At 45.3% G+C, this 24,740-nt stretch overlaps 1 long non-coding RNA gene across 2 annotated transcripts in view; it reads left to right on the top strand.

Moving 5' to 3' along the window:
* Positions 1–9,091: 9,091 nt before the first annotated feature.
* The window catches only part of LOC106026168 (uncharacterized), an 80,210-nt gene continuing 64,561 nt past the window's right edge, over positions 9,092–24,740 (top strand). For both annotated transcript variants that reach the window (XR_010045673.1, XR_001199801.2), the window contains exons 1-2: positions 9,092–10,255; positions 10,929–11,122. This is a non-coding gene — a long non-coding RNA (uncharacterized LOC106026168). The remainder of the gene's footprint in view (positions 10,256–10,928; positions 11,123–24,740) is intronic.

Here is a 24,740-nt window from a genome sequence, read left to right on the forward strand (position 1 = left end):
CCAACTCTTCATCAGTTTGAGAGAACTGAACCCTGCAAAGGATCCCCCCAACTCCCGCTTACCTTTAAATTACAAAGCATCAGCATATTAACAAGTAATCTCACAGAGTGCTAATTCTGTCATTTGGAATCTAAATAATGAGCAGCACAACTTGGGAATTGCTTGAATAGTAGTGAAGGAAAGTCTTCTCTCCATTCAGCCTAACCTTTTATTAGAAAAAGTCTATGTGAAAATTTCTCAGATTGCTTACCTAATGAATTTGATGCCCTGACTCATCCATCCATCCATGCATCCATCTATCTATCCATGCATCTCCATGCATCCATCCATGCATCCATCCATCCTGTCCATTCATTCATGCATGGATGCATCTATCCACCAATCCATTCATTCATACGTCCACCAAGCGATCCATCTATCCACCCACCTACCCATTCGGTCAGCTTCATTGTCCATCTGCTCTGTACCCAATACCAACCATATGCGTTGGAAAAGAAAAGTCAACAGTAGGATTTCTGTCTGAATAGATCAAGTTTGCAGGTAATGTACAGAGGAGGACACGACACTGGAGGGGCTTCTGACAGTCACAGAAAATCCTGGCAGCCTTGCATGGGGTGGAGTCAGAAGTGTTCTCCAACTGAGATAATTGAGTGAGGAAAAGATTGTTGGCCAGTAGAGGCTTCCAGGTCCTGGCAGAGCAGACTCAGAACACAGGTTTTTTAGTTCCTGAGGGATCTTTAAGTCCTTGGTGCCTGCACGGGCTCTAGCAAAGAAATCCTGGTGCATCCAAGGGGTGGAGACTAGGATTCAGAAGCTGGCATCAGGCATGCCAGGGACAAGGTATGGAGATGTGGGTTCTCGGATGTAGGAGATCAGAAGAAGGGATGAAGAACTGGGCAGAGTGAGAGCCAGGAAAGCCTAGATCCTGAGTTAAGAAGGTTGGGCATTAGATTCGGGTTATGGGGAGGTACTGAAGGGCTTTTAGCAGAGCGTAATGGGCTCTAATCCACTTTTTAAAAGGCTTATGTGGGCAGCAGCTCAGCAGAGGGAGTGTGAGGGAGGAGCAGCTTCCCAAGAGGGGCAGAGGACACGTGATGTGCATACCACAGCTCAGGGGAGGTCCCGGGCAGGGAGAGCTGTGGGCTCAGGAGCTGGGCTAGATGCACAGGCCACAGGCATGGGTGTTTGTGTGTGTGTCCCTGGCTTTTGCTGCTCACAGGCTATGTGACCCTCTGCAGACCCAACTCCTTGTCTGTCAGACAAACCCAGACCTCCCTACTGTCCCTCCTCACAGACTAAGGAGGCGATGCAGTCCTAAATTGAGGAAGGGTGATGTGCGAATGGTAAACTGCGCCAGGAGGATCTGTTATGATTATTTCAACCTGGATTTGCAAGCCAGGGCCTATGGGCCACAGCATGGTGTGCTGCCCATTTTTATAAATCAGGTTTTGTGGTATCCCAGACGGCTAGTGCCCTGCCACAGCAGCCTTCATCCGCAAGAGCAGAGCTGAGCTGCTGCATTAGATATACAGTAGCCACCATCTGGTCCCTTTCTGAAGTTTGTTTTCTGGTTTAAGGCATGGATTATGGTCTTGTCAAGTTTAATTATCCATTGTCATGTGGAGATTTCAAAATGTTTTCCATCATGATTCAACTGCTGTTGGCCTCTGGGAATTTGGATTCAGGCTGGCTTTGAAATGCTATGTAGCCTAGGCTGGGCCTCGAACTCACAGCCCTTCTCCTGCCGCAGCCTCCAGAGTGCTGAAGTTACAGGTGTGCGCCATCTTGCCTGGCCCAAGTAGCAGAGAATGGCTGCTTTGGGTCCGGGTCAATCTGCAGGAGAAATTGCCAAGGGCTTCCTTGAACTCCTATGAAAAGCCTTCTGTCCCTTCCTCCTCTCCTTTGTCCTGGTCAGAATCTTAGCCTGGACTTCTCATCTCCCAATTTCCCGGAGTCATTTGTTTCCCTGCTTCCTTCTCGCAGGAATTTTCTTTCTTCTCTCTCAATCAACAGCCTGCGCAATACTAACCAGAAAGCAGAGTGTGGTCTTTATTGTTCCCATACTCAGCTCCAGCCAGCACACAATGCTGTCACTTTGGGTTCACATCTTTGGCATTTCTGGTTCTAAAGGTGGCAGTTACACATTTGTCAGCAGAAAAGAGCAGAGAGAAATATCACCTGCCCCAGGTTTGTCTTTGTCCTTGTTACTCCCTTTCTTACAAATGAAACCAATTTGGACTCAGTTTTTATGTGCAGCCTCTAGTAGTTCTCAGCCACAGAGCTAGCAGGAGGGTTTAGCAGTGGCATGTGCTATTAAATATTGCCCATGTTTAAAGCAAATAGTGAAACATGGGGCACAGATACAAATCGCCTTCCTGCCTGAGAGCAGCTTCACCTGCGGAAGGAAAGCGACATCAGGGGCCTTGTGGGCAGCGTGTCCTGGAGCCCAACTGCAGTCCTGTCTGCAGTGGAGAGGAGAAAGCAGTGCATTGGTGCTGGCGCCTGGGAGTGAGGCAGTGCTGTGCCTGGGGTGTCCTGCCCCAGACGTGCCTGCTTATTTACCTGCTCACTAGAAGTGACCGCTGCTGGGGCAGGCTTTTCTGCCTGTCCACAGCCCGTTTGTTCTATCTGGTGATCAAACCATGATGAATGTTTAAATTTTAACAAACCTTATTGCAATAAAAGACACATTTCAGTGAATTCCCTCAAAATACTCTCCCTGCTTCCAGCACACGTATCCCACTGTCCTTGCCACTTTCTGCTGCAGCTCTGGAGCCCTCTTTCCTGAGGGTCTTTCTGCTCACTCAAATATAGTGAGTGTGCTGTCCAGTGGCACCCAATGGAAAGGCAGCTCAAAAACACACGATGCTGCATCTTCACCCACCTCAGTCACCGGATCTGGGTCTGTGTGACTTCGGGCTCTTCCCCAGAGTCAAGACCATGAAAGGGAGATGTTTTGAATCCATTCAGAACATTGAAGCAGCCAGGACAGTGCAGCTAAAGACCCTCAGGAAAGAGGACTCCAGAGCTGCTACGGGAAGCAGCAGGAATCAAGGGATGATTGTGTTCAGACAGGGGGGATTGTGAGGATCAGTGTATCCTTTACTCTAATGAATGCTTAAAAGTTGAAGTACTCAGCACATTTTGATCACACCATGTGCTTACTTCCTGTCCTGAGCTCATTTCCAGAATGGATTCCCCTCTGAGCAGCCTATTTCTGTCCCCGGCTGCCCGCCTGTGTGCCCCTGACTTCCCCCTACCCAGCCTCTCTCTCCCTCAGGGTCTGCTCCACAAGCAATGGAGCAGAGGCCCTGACATCCCTCTGGCCTGCATCTTGTAAGGGTTTCATAGAAAAGACACGGATGCAGGGAGCTGATGGAGTATGACAGAAGATGCCCCCTTCAGTTTCTCAGTTGCCCAGGTTCCTGTCCCAGTTCCTGTTACTTCTGTCTCTTAGAAATGGCCGGTCACTGTGATGCACAGCTGGTCACTGCGATGCATACTGTGTAAACCAGTCCCCAGTGGACACACCATGCTGCCTCTGCAATTCCTGCTTACTTATCCCATGTAAGCCCTAGACCACCAGAGATCAGGGCCTGATAATCTGGGGGTGATCCCAGTCAGTGCACCTTGATTTAAATAACTCTGCCTCCGAATCCTGGGTGTTGTTTTGGTGTCTCTGCTGGATGTTTTAGGAGAATAAAGTGCTCCTGCATCTCAGGCTTCACACAGCTGTCTGCCCTGGCCTGTGGCTCCGGGCTTCACTTGGACCAGGTGTCCTCATGGCACTGACCAGGCTTCCCATTCCTAGGAGGTCCATAACCCTCCTATATGAAGATACCTTTCTCTCCTCCTTTAAGGACTCTTTGTTCTCAACAGGTGAGGTCTCAGGCACAGGCCAGCAGTTCCAGTCCCGGAGAGATCTGTCCTCTGCTCAGGGGACATAGGAGCTTGCCCAGCGTGGCTCAGAGACAGCAATGCAAATCCTGGAATCAGAGGCTTGGCCTCGTGCAAAGGCAGCCCCTCTGGAGGCTCCTGGGCAGGGTCTCGCCCTAGGAAGTTAACTTGTGGCATTTCCAGGAGGCCTGGGTCTTCTTGGGCTGCATGGAGCCTGTGAGACATCACCAGGTAGCTGCTCCTCCAGACGTGTCCCTGAATTCCTTCCAACGGAGATGTTGCAGGCACAGGTAAGGTCGTTGTGATCCAGGGAAGAAGCTTGGAAGTGGGGCCTCTGGAGAGCCCCAGTCCCCTGGTTCATTCGGTGTCCAGTGCTGCGACACCGACAGCGTGCTGACTCTGTTCCACATTCCCTGACGCAGACAGGTCACCCATCCATAGGGTCAGGGTCTAAATGCAGATTTAGATGCTCTGCTCCCATGGTGCCTATCAATCCCTAGGTCAATTTTTTATTCCTTGGGTCTCCCATGGAATCAGGGCTGTGTTAGGAGCCAGAGCAGAGATAGTCATTTCATGAGTTGAACAAAGATGACATTGCAGGGTCCCTACTACAAGAGCACGTAGTGGTGCCTATAATCCTAGAAGTCTTGGAGGCTGAGGCAGGAGGATCTCAAATCTGAGCTCGGCCCGGTGACACATGACATAGTGAGACCTCATGAAAGAGAGAGAAAAAGGTATTGTAATCCAGTGCTGACAAAGTATCTAAAAGTGTCCCTTGGCTCAGTACGATAGTCTTAAACACCTATTATATATTCTTTGGCTTATTAGTCTAGTTTTTAGCCTGCATGTGTGATGATAAACTTTACAAGGCCACATAAGTAAATGAGTCTGATGCTGGAAAAATAAAAGTGGGGTGGAGGGAAGAGGAAAAAAAGAATTGAAATGTGTCGTACATGTAGCAATTCCCTACAGCGAGTGTAATGATTATGAACTGCAAGCATGGATGAATCAAAGTAAGAAACAAAACAGGCTGGAGATTAGCTCAGCACAAAGGCTCTGGGCTCAGTCCCCAGTACCAGGAACAGACAAATGGAAACACGGTAGAAACCTGACCATCCTGCTAGAGGAAAGGTGGAGCTTCTCACTGCCTCTGTGTAAACAGGTGCTGCAGCTCTCAGTCATGTCAGTGAGGAGCGGCCAGCTCCAGAAGGCAGAGGAAAAGATTATGAAGGGGTCAAGCAGGGCCCTAAAAATAAAAAGCCTGCTTTCCTAGATGTTGTGTACTTACTATATTTGCCTGCTTTTGACATCTTTTCATAAAAATTTTCTTCTCGATTACAAATAATTATTCACTCAATTTTAATTTTATTTTACACGTTTTAAGTCTCATATGAAGCCCCTTTAGTGGTGAGAGCTTCAGGCTTCAGATAAATTGCATCCACCCTTGTCAGAGAGCTGTTTTATAAACTGTAGAGTGCTCCGGATATGTGGGCAGGGGTAGTAGAAGGCTTGGCAGTGCAGACAGGACTAGGATGGGAAGGGCAGACGCAGAGATTTGCCCCCTGGTCCATGGAGGTAGACAAGGGGGCACCATGCCACAGTCAGCCCAGTCCTGGGCTCATGAGAGGTCTCGGATGTACAGCCAGGAGGTGGTCCAGGGACTTCAGGGGCAGCGGAGGCAGGAGAGGAATCCCACACCTGCAGTGGAGGACATCGGAAATGCACTTCTGTGTTATAAACATCTTTACTTGTGGGTCTCTGTGAGCTCCAGAAAAATATTGATATTTCTGTCTCTGTTGCTGACCTTTTTGCGTGTCTGTGGGATGATACTAGGGATTAAACACGGCCTCAGCACTGAGCTACATTCCCAGCTCTTTTTAATTTTTTTTCACTTTTTTTTATTTTGGAAGTATACAACAGAACAAGTCAGAATAAAGCCAACTAAGATCGTACAGTGAAATTGGTACAGAACTTCACAGCAGGTTACCGGGATAACAGTAATAGGTATCACAGTATATTTTGTTATCTTTATAATAGTTGTTCTTTCAGTCACATATATCAAAATGAGATGAAATACAGAACACTATAGAACTTATCAAAACAGAATATTGAATAGAGCAGTACCATTAATCAGAAAAGAGCAAAACAGTAATAAAAATATTTGCCTTCAAAGAAATGGTAGAAGGAAGTCCCCCTTATTTGCTATGGTCAACCTCCCAGGAGATGCTCAGATTTCTGGTTCCCATTTGCTAATGGGAAGGGTGGGGGGAGAAGGAGGATAGGGGAAGTGGGATATTTGACTCTAGGCTATGCAGCAGTAGGTTTACTATTGCTAAGCAGGGAGGCAGGATGGTCATTTGTTTTCACAGCGAATTTTTTTATTTTGAGATAGGGTCTCACCAAGGCATTAAGTTGTCCATGCTGGGCTCAAATGTACAGTCCTCCTGCCTCAGCCTCCCACAATGGTGGGATTATAGTGAAGCATCAAGTTGATTCAGGGTACTTTGTATTCTAGGCAACTCGTGACCTCTCTGTGAGTCAAGTTCTACATCTGTGAGATAGGGGTGGATGGAGTCCACATGAATCTACCCTTCCCAACTAGAGAGCTGCCACGAGTTCCAAGAGTGGGTGAGGGAGAGAGCATAGGCAGGCTCTAAGTTACAAGATGTGGCAGCAAAGCTCCGTGGGGGCAGCTCTGCATTGACAGTGTGTGACCAAAAAGTACAATTATGATTAAATTTAAAAGAAATTATTACAGTCAAAGGCACTTTTCCAGGAATCCCTTCAAAACCCTCCTCTCTGAACACACTCATCCCATCATCTTTGCCACTTCCTGAGGGTCTTTATCTGTGCTGTCCTGGCTGCCTCCATGTCCTGAATGGACTCAAAACGTTTCTCTTTCCCATCATGTTGGCTTTGGTGAGAAGCCAGAGTCACACAGTCCCAGTCTGGTGACTAAGGAGTATGAGGACACAGCGCCATGTTTTTGCAGCTGCCTTTCCATTGGGTAGCACTTAGCAGCAGCAGTCGCTGTTTCTGATCACAGCTCATAAAGACCTCCAGCTAAGAGGACTCCAGAGCTGCTGCAGGAAGTGGCAAGGATGGTGGGACGAGTGTGTTTGAAGTGAAGGGGAGGATTTTGAAGGTAATTCATAGCAATGTGTCTTTTACTGAGACATTTTTAAAAAATGTAAACATTCACTGCATATGCTAATCACATCCCCTGTGTTCCAGCCGCCCAGGTTTCTGGAGTGGGCGCAGTGGTAGGGATCATGAGACAGCCTGCAGCTCTGCTTACCCAGTGTGCAGTGCAGATCCGGGGCTGACTGGAAGAATGTGGTTCAGTTCCTGCAGTTGGTCCTGGGCTGTGATTCTATATTGTACGTTATCTCTGTGATCCTGGGGACTTACTTAATCTTGTAGAGATTCTGACTTTTCATTATAAGATGGGAAGGAAAACTCAATGGAAAGCAGGAGAAGGGATTAGTGAGGCTGTGAATATAAAGTGTTGTTCACATCAGATAGTAACTGCTGTCTGCTGCTGCAGCTGCATTTGGGGCAATTAAGAGTTTAATATTTTAAATATATTTGGCATTTTGTTCATGTTAGTAAGTTTACTAGAAACTAGGGATGCAAACATGAATGGGACTCAAGGTCATAGTAACCAAGAAAAGGCAAATTTAAACAATAACATATTTAAAACTCCCACGTAAGGGTAAAATCTTAGGTAGTGATACTACCAAGTATTAGGAAATGTACTGAAAAGTAACTCTTCTCATTTACTGTTGATTGGAGTATAGAGTGGATTCTTGTAAGGCAATTTCACAACTTCTGCTGAAATTTAAAATATGCATACACTTTTAATCCAGCAATCCCACTCTCAATATTTACCCAAAGGAAACATTTACATATGCAAATTATGAAACATTTACAAGGGTTTTTCACTGCAGCACTGTTGCTAAGAGTGAAAAACTGAAAAACGAAAAGAAATCCTAAATGTTTATCAGGAGGGAACTGTAACACATGGCTCAACCAGACTTAAAATACTCAATTAAAATTGAAAGGGAATGAAAGTATGTATGTAATCTGACATGGAAAGATCTTGCAGTAATTTTTATTAGATGTGAAAATAAAGTATAGCACTAAGGACTTTTTAATGTTATCCCCCCCAAAAAGAAAAAGAATAAAGATTCCCACAAAAAAAGCTTTCTTCTTTTTTCTTTCTTTTTTTTTTTTTTTTTTTTTGAGACAGGGTCTCTCTATGTAGTCCAGGCTGGCCTTGAGCTCACTTTGTAGCCCAGACTGGTCTCGAACTTGCAATGATCCTCCTGCCTCAGCCTCCCCAGTGCTAGGATTACAGGCGTGAGCCGTCACACCTGGCTACAGGTTTTTGGTTTTTTGTATGTCTATACACAGGAAAAATGTTTGTGGAAACAGTGAAATTGTTGGTAGTATTTTCCCCTGATCAATGTCTGGGCTTACAGAAGTGAAGGGAACTTATAGGATTTGTTTCGTCAACATTGGCTGAATTTTTATCACATACATGTTTTACTTGAAGAAAGAACAAAGTGATTAGTTTCCAGTTTATTACCTGGAAGCTGTTTTGAACATACAGGACATTCACTGTAGAGATTCTTTTCTCACTAAGTTTCATCTTGGTCAGTTGAGGCTGCTATGACAAAGCACCAGAGAGCACGCTGGAAGGCTGGGGGCAGACCTCTAAAGGCGATGGTGAAGACGGAAACTCCTCCGAACAAGCTGAAGACTTCCTCTTTCCCTTTTATTCCAGCCAGGCTAAAGCCTATTGGTGGGTGCCACCGAATCCAGGGTGGGTGTTCGGTCTTCAGAAAGTCGGGCACTCAGACACACGGGAACTCTGCTAACCAGTCTCTGAGCACTTTGTGTGAGTGGACACAGCAGTTACCCAGCTCAGTGCAGCTTATCAGGACAGAAGTTTAGTTCTTCCAGATGGAAGGCAGGTGAGGGGTCAGCCTGCTCAGGTGCTGGTGAGGACTCTGTCCCGGTTACTGATTCTGACTTTACAGTGTTATCTGGAGCAGCAGGAGTGCAGACACTTTCTTCTGGTTCTTCTCACAAAGGCAATGATGCCATTGGTGTAGGTGCTGCTTTCCTGGGCAGGTGATAACTGCTCAGAGCTCCTCCTACACATCCCCCCCCACCAGTGGTCACATGTGACTGGCATTTTGGGAGAGGCACACACATTGATTCAACCATACCCCACTCCAGCCCCTTACTTCCGTCCTTCTTGCACCCCAAATGCACTTACTGTGTTCCAGCAACCCTAAGCATCTTAATTTGTTCCTGAGGTCTACAGTTTTAAGCCTCCCCTAACAACCACTTAAATCAGCGATGGGTGAGACTCAATTACTGGATCCTGAGGCAAAATTCCCGAGGCTGTGCTCCTTGCTGGGGTCCAGGGCAATCTGCAGGTGGTTTCCTCTGCTGGCCTCCTTCTAGCTGTGCATCTCTCACCCAGAAGAGCTCCATACACATACACTCAGGCCCCACAGCAGCTGCCTCTTCCTACATGAGCAGCTCATCAGCCACAGGCCCTCATATCTTGAGATTTTTTTCTTGAGACAGGGTCTCTCTATGCAGGGCAGGCTATCCTTGAGCTCACTTTGTAGCCCAAACTGGCCTTGAACCTGTGGGGGATCCTCCTGCCTCAGCCTCCCAAGTGCTGGAATTACAGGCATGGGCCACTAACACCTAGTTGCATTTTAGGTGTTTGAAGCATGAGTGAGTTGTGTTCTATAAATTTGGGGGGTGCCACACAAGCTCTGCTAGAATTCATGAAGGCTCCTCATCCGCAGGCTTTGAGGAGGAAACTTAGGACCTTCCCCAGTCCTCTCTTGGCTTGATCCAGCCTCAGGTGATCAAGCACAGAGGTGGGTGAGTGGCTGGAGATTGTCTGCCTCTCTGCGGCTGCCGTGCACACTTGCGGGCCCCGCTAAGAATGTACTGTTTCTTGATGTGATTGGATCCCAGACTGTGGGAAGTTTGAATTTCTGGTCTTCAAGTCAGACTGCTGAAACCCACAGGGGCTGAGCAGCCGGGTCACACCTCCACAGTTGCTGAGCACAGAGGTGCTCCTTCCCTATTTGTAATTGCTAATTGCCAAGAACCCTCCCGGCTCCCCACCCTATCTAAATTACCGACTTTTTTTTGGTGGTGTCGGGATTAAACCCAGGGCTCTCATGCTGAGACCAAGTTTTGTTAATTCGCTAAATCACACAGGCTGGGCTTGAATCCATGTTTGCAGTATCACCCTCCTGGAATGCTGGGGTTACCGGCCTGTGAGCTCAGATGCCTGATTCAGCTGTCATAGATTCTAAAGGTGAGGTTATTTATACTTTTTGGACTTCTGGTGGTTAATTTATCACAGTAGAATCTACATGATGTCTTAAAATATTTGGATGTCTTATGTCACTTTTTATATTTCTAATCAAGTGGAGGCCTGGGGTTAATGGCTGATCTGAGCTTCGAGGTTTCCCATGCGGTGTTAGACACAAAGGAAGTGTCCTGGCCTCAGACCCTGTGGACCTCACACTGTACCCGGTTTGACTCAGTTCTCCAGCTGAGGACAGCACCGTGGGCTCAGGACACTGGGGGAGGCACAGCTGGGGTGAGAGGGGTATTATTGTGAGCCTCAATGGGTAGAGGCCAGGCTTCTGCTCAGCAGCCTGCAGTGCACAGAGCCCCATGCCAGGGATTGCCACCGACCTGTCCCCACCGTCCTGATGGAAACAGAGGGTCCCACACCTGCCCCAGCCTCTTGTCTGGTGGAGGAATCTGGGAGGCCCCCAAGGCTAGGCTGAGCAAGTCATCAGTGACAAGAGTAAGCTGTGGGATGTTTTGGAGACTGGCATTGTCTGGGCTGGCTCTGCTCACCTGTCACTGTCTTCCTGCAGACAGCTCCAGCATGGTGGCCTCCTACAGGGCTGAGATCCATGGGACCCCAACTCCAGCTCACCTCTCTCCTCTCCTCCCTCCCCCACCCCATCCACCAGGTGCTGCCCCATCCACACAGCTCTTTTGAATACGTCCGGTGTTTTCACCATTAAGACTTAACGGTGTGATTCTTCAGGGAGAATGTGCTTCAAAACATGAAGCTCTCCACGTTCCCAGAAGATGATTTTCTGCAGACAACAGACAGCTGGTTAAATTAAGAGCAGAAACAGTGTGAGGATGGGTTTCCTCTCCGGTGAGCTTGAATTTCTTTTTTCATGTTAAAAAGTTTGTTTTTCAGAAGATCAAATTACTAACATTTTTTGAAGAATGCATCCTTTGAGTAACATCTGTCTCTGATCTTCAGCTCTCGTGGCAGGGAACACTGTGGATATAGACTGTGGGAGTCTGAGTTGAAGGCACCTGGTGGCCCTCTTCTCCTTTACTTGACAGAGGACACTGGAAGGACGCAGTCACTGTCCCTGCAGTGAATGGCAGAGCTGGACCTCAAGGTCCAAGGAATTCTGCCAATTCCTTCCCACCTGCAGCATGGCTGTCTTGGTGGATTCCTCTTCCCTCTCTGGTTTTCTTATCTGATTTTTGTGAACTCAAGGTGGAACTAGATTGACATTCTCTCCCTTCATTCTGTGTGGTATTATTCCTGAGGGCTGTCTGTGAGGGGAAGATAGTTCTTTCCCGCCCCTCACCCACTCCATCCTGCTGCACCTGGACAGAACACTCTAGGACACAGGAGAACAGGAAGCAGAACATTCCGACCAGACTTGGCTTTCCTCTTTCCTTCTTAACACGACATGTGCTCAACTGTATTTTCAAGCTTCAGAGATGAATTCCTTCAGATTTCTTTATCTCTCTTGAGTCTGCTCAAATTATTCTAGTTCCAGTTCAGTATTTTACCTCGTTTCACCCTTTCGTACCCCAAGACCCCTCTTTTCTTTTGTCACTGACGAGTTCCATCTATTAAGCCAGGATATGATGGGTGACCAGCCTGAAGGCCCAGATTCTGCACCAGGGGACCGCATACAGCTCATTTAGGTCCGGGATTCATCACGCAATCACACTGCTACCACGGCCATAACTTGGGAAGACAAAGTGCGCTGGCTGGAGTTTGCAGCTTGACTTTCTTTTCAGGCTGAACCGCTTCCTCTTTCTTAGGTAGCTTTCTATAGGTTTCAAGGTAGTATTTTAAAACCAGCAGACCTTTCTTAGGAGGCCCTTGGGAGCTGAGTAAAAACCAGCGAGCCTTCATTTCTTTATTTAGCAGATTTCCCCCCAAAACATATTTCATACCAGGCCCTGGGCTTGAAGACACAAACCAGAGCAAGTTGTGGGACCCAGAAGCCTTCAGACAAGGACGGCAGTGAATCTATTCCATTCTGGTAAATAAAATGAGCTCCCTATTATCTGACATTTTGCTCTTTATTTATGCTTTGGGTTTGAGTGCTGTGTCTGGTTTACTTAACTTCACATTACGGTCCATTTTTCTACAAATGGCTGAGGTTTGTGCTTCTCTAATAGGAAGATGGATCTTTCTCAAATGAGAAGGGATCAAAGGATGGCCGGAGGGAGTGGAGAGAAGGGAAGGGGAGGGAAGAAGGAATCCAGGTGTGCTGTGTACGCACACAAACTCCTCACCACCAATGTAAATATTATGTACTGCAGATATAGACTAATAAAAAAAGATGAACTCCTTGCTCTTACAGGGGAGGAGGGAGAAGAGGAAAGAGGAGGAGAAAAAAGGAGGAAGAAAATGAAGGAGGAGAAGGAGAAGGTGAAGGGGGGTGAAGGAGGGAGGAAAGGAGGAGATGAGGAGAGGAGAGGAGAGGAGAGGGAAGAAGAAGGGGAAGAGGAAGAAGAGGAAGAAGTGGAAGGGAGGGGCAGAGCCAGAGGGGAAGAGGAGGGAGCGCACAAGCCACAGAACAGAGAGCTTCCAGGTGACCCATGCCCGTGTCCTGGGGGCCACCGCAGCTGCCCTGGACAACCTGTCGGGGTAGAGGACACGGGGTGGCAGTGGGGAAAGTGCTCCTTGTTGCCAAGGTCCAGAGCTGGAGTCACCGGCTGAGGGCCGCACTCCAGGGCAGTGCCCTGCCCAGGGGTCCACGCTGCTCTGCTGCTCTCTGCAGGGCCTCAGAGGCCCAGGGTGAGTTTGGTTTTCACACAGAGCTCGAGTCTGAAGCAGGGGAACAGTGCAGTCTGATGGATGCTTTAAAAAGGCAAAAACACACTCAATCAGATTGTGATATTGAAGTTGTATGTTTCAGAAAATGGCTTGGGAGCTCTGGATACTCTAGAACAGTGGCTGTATTTATTTCCTGTGTCAGAATCATGTGGGAGGCTCATGAGGAACACAGAGACTCTAAGTGTGACAGGGGCTGGGCCTCTAGTTTGTATCTTCTATCTATCTATCTATCTATCCATCCATCCATCATATATATATATATAAATTTTTTAACCAACTTTCCAAGATGGTTGTTTCCAGGATGCCAAAGTTTGAAAATGACAGAGTTAGAAAGCAGTGCAGTTATCTGTTCTTTAGAGGTTGGATCAAGTACACCTGGGGGAATCTTAGTCCTGGAAGAATTTCCCAGTGATAGGGTTTCAGTTATCCTTCCTGGCTCCTTGAGGGCAATTCATCTGGTCAACCCAACCAGAAAGCACCTGATTTGTGAATATAAACCTGAAATCCTAAATATTAGCCAACAGGTTCCACAGCACACCCAAATGGGTGTGTGCCAATGAGAGAGAATGCCAATGGTTCCTGGTAAACTAAGGCTCAGTGTCGATGAGTTGAGGGACTGGAGGAGGAAACCTGCGTTACCCTACTGACTGCAAACAAAGTATTTGATAGAATATAGCAGGAGTCCCTAACAGCTCAAAAAACCTGGGAATCACCTAAAACTGCTGGAGTATGTAAACAACGAATACAACAATTAAGCCATATCAATATCTGGAAATCAGTGGTAAGCATTATTATAAATGGAAAAGAAACCCAATTAAAATGAAGAACAATAAGGGAAAAATCTTTAGTCCTCCTTTTTCTTTTTAATTCCTTTGATACAAGATCTTTCTGTGTAGTCCAGGCTGGCCTAGAACTATGTACCGAAGGGTGGATTCAAACTCACAGCAGTCTTCCTGCTTCAGCCTCCTGAGTGCTCTCTGCATAATTTAAGGTAATCAGGGAGATTTAGTGAATGGAAAAACACAATGAAATAAAATAACTGTTACAAATGTTTTGAAACTTAAAAAGGCTATCTTTTAGCTTATGGTACAGTGTATACTCAAAAATGCAGGAGACTCTTAAGAAAATATGGTAAGGTGACTGGCTATAAGAGCCATCCATAAAAATTACTGACTTTTCTCTTATTTGACATAGAAAAAAAATTCACAATACTGAAAGAAAATTAACATATTAAGAGTTGGGCAGGAAGTTGATCGCTAGCCTTCTGTGCTGTGTATAGTATTCTGTATCTGTAGATTCAATGAACCACCAGTCAAAAATATCTGGAAAAATTTCAGGTCTGCACTGAAGATGTACAGGCTTTCCCCTGTAATTATTCCCTCAACAATACAGTGCAACAACTATTCACATGCTGTTTGCATTGTGCTGGGTTTTATCAGTAATCTAGATTCGATTTCAGGTATACGGGAGGGTGTGAGTAGATTATACACAAAGAGCGTGCCATTTTGTGTCAGGAATTCCTTGTATAAGGAATTAGAGCATTGCATATCCCAGTATCACAGGAGCCCTGGAGCTGGGCTCCCACAGACACTGAGTGATGACTGTTGATGAAGGAAACCCATAGTCACCTTATTTAAAACCACAAAATCAGCCTAAACCAAAAATGTGTGTTACTTGTACATGCATAGAACAAGAGGCTCTGCAAGTGGAAAAATGTCCTATCATACACTTATTTACAGCTCTAAAATTAATACTAAACCTTAATGCTATGCTAATTAGAATGCCCCACTCTTTTGGAGAAAGGGCATTGAAAAAAATGGTCATAAATTTGTGTGGAAGAATAAAAGCTTGAAAGAAAATATTCCAGAAATGTAATGGAAGGAACAGGGACTGCAGATTTGCCTTATTAGACCGTATTATACCATGAGGTCTCTGGGATCAAGTCAACAGGAAATTAGTTTAGAGGTGGACAAATAGGTTAACGGGATAGAAGATAGAGAACTTGTAAATATATCCAGTACAGGTGAACTAGAATACTTTTTGAACTAAAACTGCAAATTCAAGCATTGTATAAGAATGTAGAGGCAAATATAGAAAAATTAAAAATTTTTATACTGTTTATTTAAGAACCCACAAATAATATCAATTGCCAAAGATGTCAAATACTTTGATGGTATTGTTATTATTAAAGACAAAGGATAAAGCTTGCATATTTTAAATATCCAAAGCTCTCTTTCAAGTTGACAAGAAGGCAAAGAATCATTAAGAAAATGAACAAAAAACATAGATTTTCAGTTCCATAAAGCAACTATCAGTAGCAAGTCAACATGTGAAATGGTGTTTAACTCTCAGCTAAGGAAATGGAAATTAAAATCACAGTGAGATATAATTTTATGCCTACTGATTAGTAAAATTTAAAACTGGTTAGTAAAATTTAAAGAGATAGAAGAGCAGCAGTGCTTCCAGACCTCAGCTGGAAAGTGTGAAAGTTAGAACCTTTTTACAAAGCAACTAGCAAAATCATCTAAAATGAAAACGGCATATATCAATGCTTGGTGACGTTTGTCAGAGAGATTAAATTTCCAGGAGCTGAGGACTCATGAAAAAGAATGATGTGTATGCAATTATTTATTGAGGAAATGCCAAGCAAAATTTAAGAAAACTGGAACTAAGGTGAATGCCCATCAACAAAGGATTAATGGAATAAATTGTATTTTTACACATATCATGAACACTATCCACTCTTTTTTTTTTATATCAATACCAGGGATTGAACTCACAACCACGTGCTTGCAAGGCAGGCACTTATGCCACTGAGCCAAATCCCCAGCCCAAACACTATCCACTCTTAAAAAGGATGAAATAGATGTTCCTTTAGGACTTTCCACTAACCACTGTTGAATGATAAAGGCAAGATGCAATAAATATGCATAATGGCATTTTGGTCTCTTTCTAAATCACTGAGGCACAATGCTAGACACCCACAGATTGATGGAGAAGAGGTTTATTTTGGTTACATTTCAGTAATCTCTGTCCTTGCATGGTTAGTTGGCTCTAGCCGTAAACAATATGGTGGAAGGGGATTGTGGAAGACAGCTTCTCACATCATGGTGGACAGGAGGCAGAGAGATGAGGAGAGGAGTAAACTCTTCTGGGACTCACCACCATTGATCCACCTCTTCCAACCAGAGCCCCCACCTCCTAACGTCACATTTAGCTACAAGTTCCCTTAATCCAGTCACGTCCTGCCTTAGTTACTTTTCTCTTATTTGTGAGACAAAATGCCTAACACCCAAAGTCAGAGAGGGAAAGCTGCACTTAGCTCACAGTTTGTGGAGATTTCAGGCCACAGTCAGCTGGCTAGGCAGGGTGGCACATGGCAGAGGGGAAACGGTTTATGGTAGTAGAAGACAGCAAAACTAAGCAAGAAAACAAAAATTGGACACAAGCTTCTTTGTGTCCTTTATGTTTTACTCAGTCTACTGGGATTAGGTTGGTACCAAACCAATGAGTGGACTGATCTAGCAATCCCCCACTCTTCACCCCAGCCTCCTTAATCCCAGCATTGTGCTAGGAATCAATCAGACACTGGATTCAGCTACCTCTGAAAAGCAACCCCATTACTGTGTGAGGCTCTGGGAAGACATCTAGACACAAATCATAACACTTTCAAAAAGTTCCTCCTTGAAGTATATGAAGCTTTGGGGTGGCATCCAGATATAAGCCATAACAAATAGGGTTCCGACCAGCTGAAAAGTCTTCCATGAGCATGCTGGTTCATACACGCACACATGTATAGAGCTGAAATAATAAAATCACCATAACATGGTGTACACACGAAAAAACATAATTTATTAGTGCGGACTACAGTGCCTGGGGTGTTGGGATATTAATATAGGTAGAAAGGAAAGATAGAAATCAAATAAAAGCAGAAGGGAAAGCACATTACACAGAAAAGTGCACAGACTTTTATAGTTTTCTTCACCTACAGTTATGTACATGTGCAAGAGTACAGATAAACAAAAACGATTCAACAACCCAAACATTTAAAGTATTGAACAGATCACTCAGGGTGACAGAAAAATGGGTAAATTATGTAGGCAGCTACAAGGCCAGCCAGGACCCCAGGCCAGGACCATGTGGCTGAGACTCAGGGTCGGAGTGGAGATGGGAAAAGCAGGAAGACACAGGGCTGATCAGAACACGGTGTGCTTAAATAACATAAAATACGGCAGTGTGAGACACATTGCCAGGAATCCCCTCGAAATCTTCTGCCTGCCTTCCAACACACTCGTCCCACCATCCTTGCTGCTTCCTGCAGCAGCTCTCGAGTCCTTTTCCTTGAGGGTCTTTAGCTGTGCTGTCCCAGCTGCCTTGATGTCCTGAATGGATTCAAGACATTTTCCTTTCATGGTCATGGTGAATGTGGGGAAGAGCCGGAAGTCGTGTGGTCCAGATCCTGTGACTAAGGTGGATGAGGACACAGTCTTGTGTTTTTTAAGAGCTGCCTGTTCATTGGCTGGTGCTCAGCAGCAGCACTCACCTTATTATTATTTTTTAATATATATCACTCAGACTCTCAGGAAAGAGGACTCCAGAGCTGCTGCACAAAGCAGCAAGCATGATGGCACAAGTGTGTTCAAAGTGACAGGAAGGATTCTGAAAGTGATTTATCGTAGTGTATCTTTTACTGTAATACATTTTTTAAAATTTAGTAATCACTCTATTTTGATCATATTGCATAAATTTTAGAAGTTCATAGGCTCTGATAGATTGTATATGGAGGGTATTGAAAAGTAAAGATGAACTTTAAGGATGGATCCTGAGTAAGATCTTTTTCAAAAGTGATTCTTTTGGGCAGGGATTATAGCCTAAATCAACGATACCTCTTCTAGATCTATTTTCTAAGGCCAAGTAAATAGTGAGCCTGAGACTCTAGACTTGATCTCTGCCATGAGACTGTTGACGTGGTCTTTCAAGATTACTATCTGGCATGTGGGAGGACCTGGCCACTAAGGTCTACAGAGGGGTTAATATTTTGAGCACCGACTATAAATCAGACCCTTCTCAAACAGGAGCACATCCAATCCCCTCGCAGGCTTTGCATGAGGGCGCCTTTTCGGCTGCCGCCATGGTGGATGTGGTGGTGCAGCAGTTTTGAGGACAATAGTACCCACTTCTCAATAGCCAGACTTAGCAGCTGTGGACACCTCCTCACACAGTGATCAACCTCTCCCTCTCCCGGGTCGTGACCTTTGATCGTGATTATCACTTCCCGGGACTAGGAGATTCCTAGCGGGGTTATAGGGCACGGTTCTAGGCATGCCTCTGAGTGGTTCCAGAGATGATTGGCAGGCAGGCCAGCCAACCGAGGGAGGAAGACCCACCCCCACCGTGAGTGGACCACAAATAGCTTTGCAGCAGGGCCTGAAAGAGAGGGAAAGATGGAAGGAGCCATGCGTACTTTTTTTGAAAGTACCCACACCCCCCCAAGGAGCTCCAGGATGGATTCTCCCTCCGGACCAGGCCGGATCAAGTCAGTGTGGAGTCCCCTGCCTGGGTGTTTGGTCGTCTCCTTCAAGGTCTGTGCGGCTGGCTCATCTCCTAAGGTTTCCAATGGGCAGAATTAATTTGGTTACTAAGGTACAACAAGGCAGTTGTCCAGGAGGGGATGGAGCACTGCCGCTCCTGTTCTTTCCATTCATTTCCCTCCTCACAGACGTCACCTCAGGGGACTGTCGTCCCTCCTGCCCTGGGCTCCCCTCTGCCCTCCAACTCCCCGTGCCCCCCGCGTGGCATCTCTGTGTGGAGTTGGCTCTTTGCACGGTGCACGGAGCAGCGTAAGCGCTGGGAAGGCGAGGGCTGGTTTGATCTCTGAAAATCTTTAAACTCATCTTTCTGCCTGGAGATCCACACTGATAGCAGGGTTGCCGTGTTCTGTCCCCAACGCATGCGCTCAGGATAAAAGACACACATCTGGCAGTCGCTTTGCCACACAGGCTCCGAGGACTCCAAGGCAGCATGGACCAATTGTACTTTCTGTTCTTATCCACTTCTTTCACTCAGAAATGCAGCCCCGGCCGATTTTCCGTCCTTCTCACCTCTCCTGACGTCTCCCGTTGCTTTGGTGGCCTGCTCAAGTCTCATCCTCAGGGCCTCCGTCCATCCTCTAGGCAATCCCATCCACGGTCTCTGCTCAAGTTTTCATTTTGTCTTCTTTCCTTCCTTCATTTTCATCCTAAAGCAAGGAACTCCAGCTCTCTCCTCTCCCCTACCCCTCTGCTGGGGATTTGAACCCAGGGCTTTCACCCTACCTATCTCCAGCCCTTTTTTATTTTGAGAAGGGTCTCACTATATAAATTTCCCAGACTGGTGTGGAACTGGGGTCCTTCTGCATCAGCCTCCGAGTACTGCGATTACATATATGCACCGCCTCGCCCGGCTGGAAACAAGCTTGTCTAACCCTGCCACTCTCTCCAGTCCTTAGGAAATGTTTTCTACTGACACCAGCACAATTCTGAAGAGAATGGCTCGAGCACTTAGCTTCCATGATTTCTCACAACACCCTGTGCCGTATAATTTCCTCTCTCACAAACACTATGCACCTGCTCCAGCAAATGTTACCGGGAACTTCATGACCCTAAAATCAAACCTTGCTCTCAGTATTGTCAAGCACTTGGGATGTTTAAAACTGCTGGTCCTTTCTGGCTCTGTAAACACGCCTTGCTTGGCGACCTCCCTGGTGATACAGAGTGAAGCAGGACGTGGACTGAGAGTTAACCAAGCGGTCACCTCTGATTCCACCACAGTGGCTGTGTGACAGGGAGAGTTTCTTTTCTGAGACTTGATTTTCTTATCTGTGGGAAAGTGAGATAACGGTGAAGGCATCCAGGGCCGATCTTAGATCAGGCTGCAGCAGGAATTTACTGCTAGTGGTTCTGTGGGCCAGAAGTCAGCCAATGAGGATGCCCCTCAGGTGGCAGACTGTAGACCTCGACTTCTCCTGTGTGGGGAGGAGCGCTGGGGTGCTCTGCCTCTTCTCCAAGGGGTTCCATTCTCAGGCACTAACGGATCCCAAACGCCCCGCCTGCAATACCACCTCATCAGAGATTAGGAGTTCAGCAGTGCCTCTGATGGAGTTTTGGGGGTCACGCATTCATTCCGTGACATATGGTGGTGGGGTAAAAATGAGGCGATGTCCTTGGGACCTTTAGACTGCTCTGCTGCCCCCCAACTTCGCCTCTCTGAGTAGCCCTGATCCCGTTTCTCCCTGACTGTGGTTCTATATTCTCTCCAGCATCTAGCCAAAATGTACCCCCGGGACAATCTATAACCAGCTATCAAGAAAGCCCTTTGACCTTCTATGATCAGATAGGCAGCCGAATACAACACATTTGATGAATAAATCGTTGAATTTTGGCTTAACTATTTACCTTGTGTATAATTATAACCAGAAAAAAATTCTCCCATTTCGACATCATGCCTCAATTCTCCCTACTTCACAACAATTTCTAATGATTTTGCAACAATGTCTCTATCAGGACTCTGATTGAAGAGAGCCCATTTAATCTATTGCCAATTCGACTATTTACTTATTATGCATGCAGAGTAAATGTAAATTGTCTCATGTTCCTCGGAAGGAATTAGACACGGCTTGATACATTAATGGAATCATTATCATTTCATTAAATTGAGGTTTGGAACCCGACCATTCAGAGGCTTCTTGAAATGCAAGAGGAGCGTTTCCTACGTGCATAATCATGGCTGATAGATAAACCTACAACACTCACACACTGCAGCTTTTTACATGAAATACCTTCCTGTATATGCATGAAATTCTGTGCTTAAGGAGTAAAAGCAAGGTTTTAAGTAAATAGAAAAAACAATCTAAGAAAGACAATGTTTTGTTTCAGAAAAAGAAGAGGATGTGTTTGAGTCTCAGAAATTAAGGTTGACATATATGGACGTGTAGAAATTATTGTGTGTGGAAATAACACCTGTATGAGAAAAAATTAGGGGCATTCTAAGGTTTCTTTTAAAGTTGTTTTCCTTTTTGTTGAGAATAATTGACAAAATTACATATATTTAAGGTTAGCCAATTAATTTTTGATTAAGTAAAAAAGATGAAATTGTAACTAGATTCTTTTATTTTTATATCAAAGTAAAAAGCTGAGCTACTCATAATACTAAAATTATTGTACAATTTAAATTTTAAAATTCTTCAAACACTAGCCCAACACTGATAAGAAAAACAAACCAGTGCACACTTGTTATTGAACGATCTGAAAGAACTAAGAAGAAGCCACAGTTACTCACTGGACTTTGTTGTCTTAGTCCTGTCAGGCCTGGTTGTTAGAGGAGTGCAGGTTACACCTGGGTAAGATCTCAGAGCTACACACGGGAAGAGGGATTCAGTCCTATTCACCATGCACCATATATGAGTAACTGTGTGGAAGCTTTTCTTTCTTTTTCATCAGTGAGCATGTACCTTACACTGTCAGCCTAGCCCAAAATTGTTTACAAATTTTGACCCATTTCTGCAATTCTCTTCACTTTTCCCTTGTCATAGAAAGGACGGACAGTGTTTCCTGGCTGGGAGTGCTGGGTTGCCCCATTCTCCCCAACTCCTCCTTTTTCTCTCCTCCTCCTCCCCTTCCTCTCCTACTTCCTCCTCTGTTTCTCCTTTCCCTTCCTCTTTTCTCTGTTTTTCTTCTTCATCTCTTTTGGATGAAATCTAATTCTCGTGCACGATAGATAAGCACTGAGCTACACCCCCAGCCATCTTTCTTTCTTCTTTCTTTCTTTCTTTCTTTCTTTCTTTCTTTCTTTCTTTCTTTCTTTCTTTCTTTCTTTCTTTCTAGATCGTAAGACCAAAACCCATTTTCAAAATGGAATCTGTTCTCCTGTGTCTGATGCTTCCTTCCCAAATAATAGAGTCCTATAAATATACCAACCCTGGAGTCTTCCCTGCTTTGATGAATCTGATTCTTTGGGCCATAATGTACCAGATGAAGGATTTAGATTTCATTCTTATATCTTGATTTACCATAATTTTGTGTTTACTTGCAATTCCAAGTCCCAAAAATATGCTGCTAGTACTGTAAGAATGCCAGCTGTCTGTAAACTCTTTGTTTATAAAATCTACACCACTTTCGTTATCTGTGTCATGTTCTGGGTTCCAGATCCTGAACCCCCTTTGCATCCAGTCACTTGGAAGCAGGCAGGTAAAGAGCTGCTCACATCCATGCAGGTGCTCATTTACAGTGTTCATGACTGATCAGCACTCTGGATAGAAGAGGCCCAATATGGTGATCAGTTCTCCTGAGGGTGAGTGGAGTGGGAAAAAGTAGGAGAATGTAGGGAGAAACATGGATTAGTTCTAGGTTAGAAACAGAGCTGGGGTCTGAGTTCTATCTCATTGCTCTATTCACTGTACCTAGAGGTGGATTCTACCTCAGAGAAGACCCACTTATCAAACCTTCGACATTCCATAGTAGGTCACTTTTTTCACAATTAAGTCAGTGTTTTCAGGAAACCTGTGCGCTTAATGTACTCCTTTGTTTCATTGCTGGTTTGAAAATTTCCCCCTTTTCACTTTCTAATATGTGGTCTGGTTCACTTGCTGAAGTGCAAAGGCTTCATGTATGGCTTGTATCTAGATGTCCCCTCATGCATTCTTAGGTGGGGCTTTTGGGAGGTGCCTTGGTCTAGGGTGTGTGAATATGGCTGAAGGGTGTGTGATACCTAATGGGGATAACTAATGGGAGTTCCAGTGTGGGTGGGATTCATCAATAGGCTTTGGCTTGGACAGAATATAAGGGGACAGAAAGAAGGCAGGTTGCTACTTTCTACCTCCTCCAGCCCTGCCATGGACTGTTCTCCTCCTCCAGTCCCATATGCTTTGGAATCAGCCGACTGAACTGAAACCTCTACAATAGAAAAAACAAACCTTCCCTTCTTTTACTTATATTTTCTCTTAGCAGTGAGAAAAGTAGTTAAGACACCCAATTTCAAGGAATGCTAAGTCATGGAAAATTGCTAAGGTGTCAGGCTCCAGAGGGAGGAAATGGAAAGAACAAAGTTTAGGCAAAGAAGGAAAGAAAGAAGGAAGGAAGGGAGGAAGGAAGAGAGGGAGGGAGGGAGGAAGGGAGGGATGGAGGGAGGGATGGAGGGAGGGAGGGAGGGAGGACCAAAGTCAGGATATTGTGTTGGTTAGGATCCAACTAAGGAGAAGAGGCAAAAAGACAGGAAACCCCGGCACCTCAGTGGGACACACACAGAGCGTCCCAGGTGGGGGACAGGCCCATTGGCTTCTGGGACATGATATGTCCAAGAGTCTGTTCTTGCTGGAAGCAGCCCTGGCAATGCCCTTGGAGCTCACATACATGACGGAGCACGCACTTCAAGTGCCTCACAGATTCCCACACTAGCAGTTGTCATGGATCTGTTAGTACTGGAAAGTCGTCCTTCTCTGGGACTGAGTTCTGCTCTTAAAAGAGGGGACTTTTAGTCCTTCTTCCATATTTAATTTCAGTGTTTGAGATTCTTTTCTAAGAGCAACATCTTCTCTCAAGTCTGTGACTTCTTGTGTCCCCTTCTTTAATGACAGATGATAGTGGGAAAGCATCTGTAGATAGAGAATGTGACAGCTACTAATTCTCTCCTTCAGATTTTCTTTTCCTTGAAAAACAGCCCTATTGAATTTAATTTTTCTTCACTGTGCAAATTTCTGTTGTTGATAGGATGCTGTGTAATTGGGGTAAAGGGGTGTCCAGTCCTTATAGCACCCCTGGAGTTGTTCTAGTCATTTCATATGTTAGTGAATTTGGTTCTCTTTGCTGTCTTGTGAGACAAGATATCACGTCCCCTTTATAAAGGAAGAGATGGATCGCACTTGTGAATCTGCACTCATAATGGGAGAAAGACTGGCAAACAGTGAATCTCTAACCTCTGTATTTATCTTATGTTTATTTCAAAGTTAATTTCTTTTTTTATCCAAGTAAGTCTTGCCCAGAGATTAAAACCAAGTAGGGCTAAAAGTCTTGATATTGTGGTACCAAACACAGTGCATGTGTGTCAGGCATGGTCTAAGTGATTTATATAAATTAACTCATTTAATGATCACAATAGCTTACTCCTATTATCTCTGCCTTACACATGGACATGGGAGCAGAAAGAAGTTTGTTTAGTTGTCTGAGATTACAGAGCTTCTCAGCGGTAGAATTGGGATATAACAGACAGTGAGGCGCACAGACTTAAATCAATCTCTCTGTCTCTCTCTCTGTCTCTCTCTCTCTCTCTGTCTCTCTCTGTCTCTCTCTCCCTCTCTCCCTCACTCAGTCTATGTTGGGGGTTAAATCCAAGGCCTTCAGTCTTAGCTCCAACCCTAGTAAATATCTTTTTATTTTGAGGCAGGATCTCAATGAATTGCTAAGTTGCCCAGGCTGTGCTCAAACTTGCAATCCTCCTGCCTCAGCCTCCCAGTTCTGCTCATATTGGCATCTTAACCCTCTGTTCCACTCCTCTCTACCCTCAAATTTCTCTTTCCAGAGGCAACAACTCTGAACTATTTCTGATTTTTACCTCCATATTTCTAAACAATGTAAATTACATTTTCAGCATGACCTGTCGAGCTCCTCTGTGTGAGGCGGCAGTGCCGGGTCTCTTGTGTGCCTCT

The sequence above is a fragment of the Cavia porcellus genome, unplaced genomic scaffold (genome assembly GCF_034190915.1).
Source record: "Cavia porcellus strain 051 isolate PalLab524CR breed Dunkin Hartley unplaced genomic scaffold, mCavPor4.1 scaffold_38, whole genome shotgun sequence".
Lineage (NCBI taxonomy): Eukaryota > Metazoa > Chordata > Mammalia > Rodentia > Caviidae > Cavia > Cavia porcellus.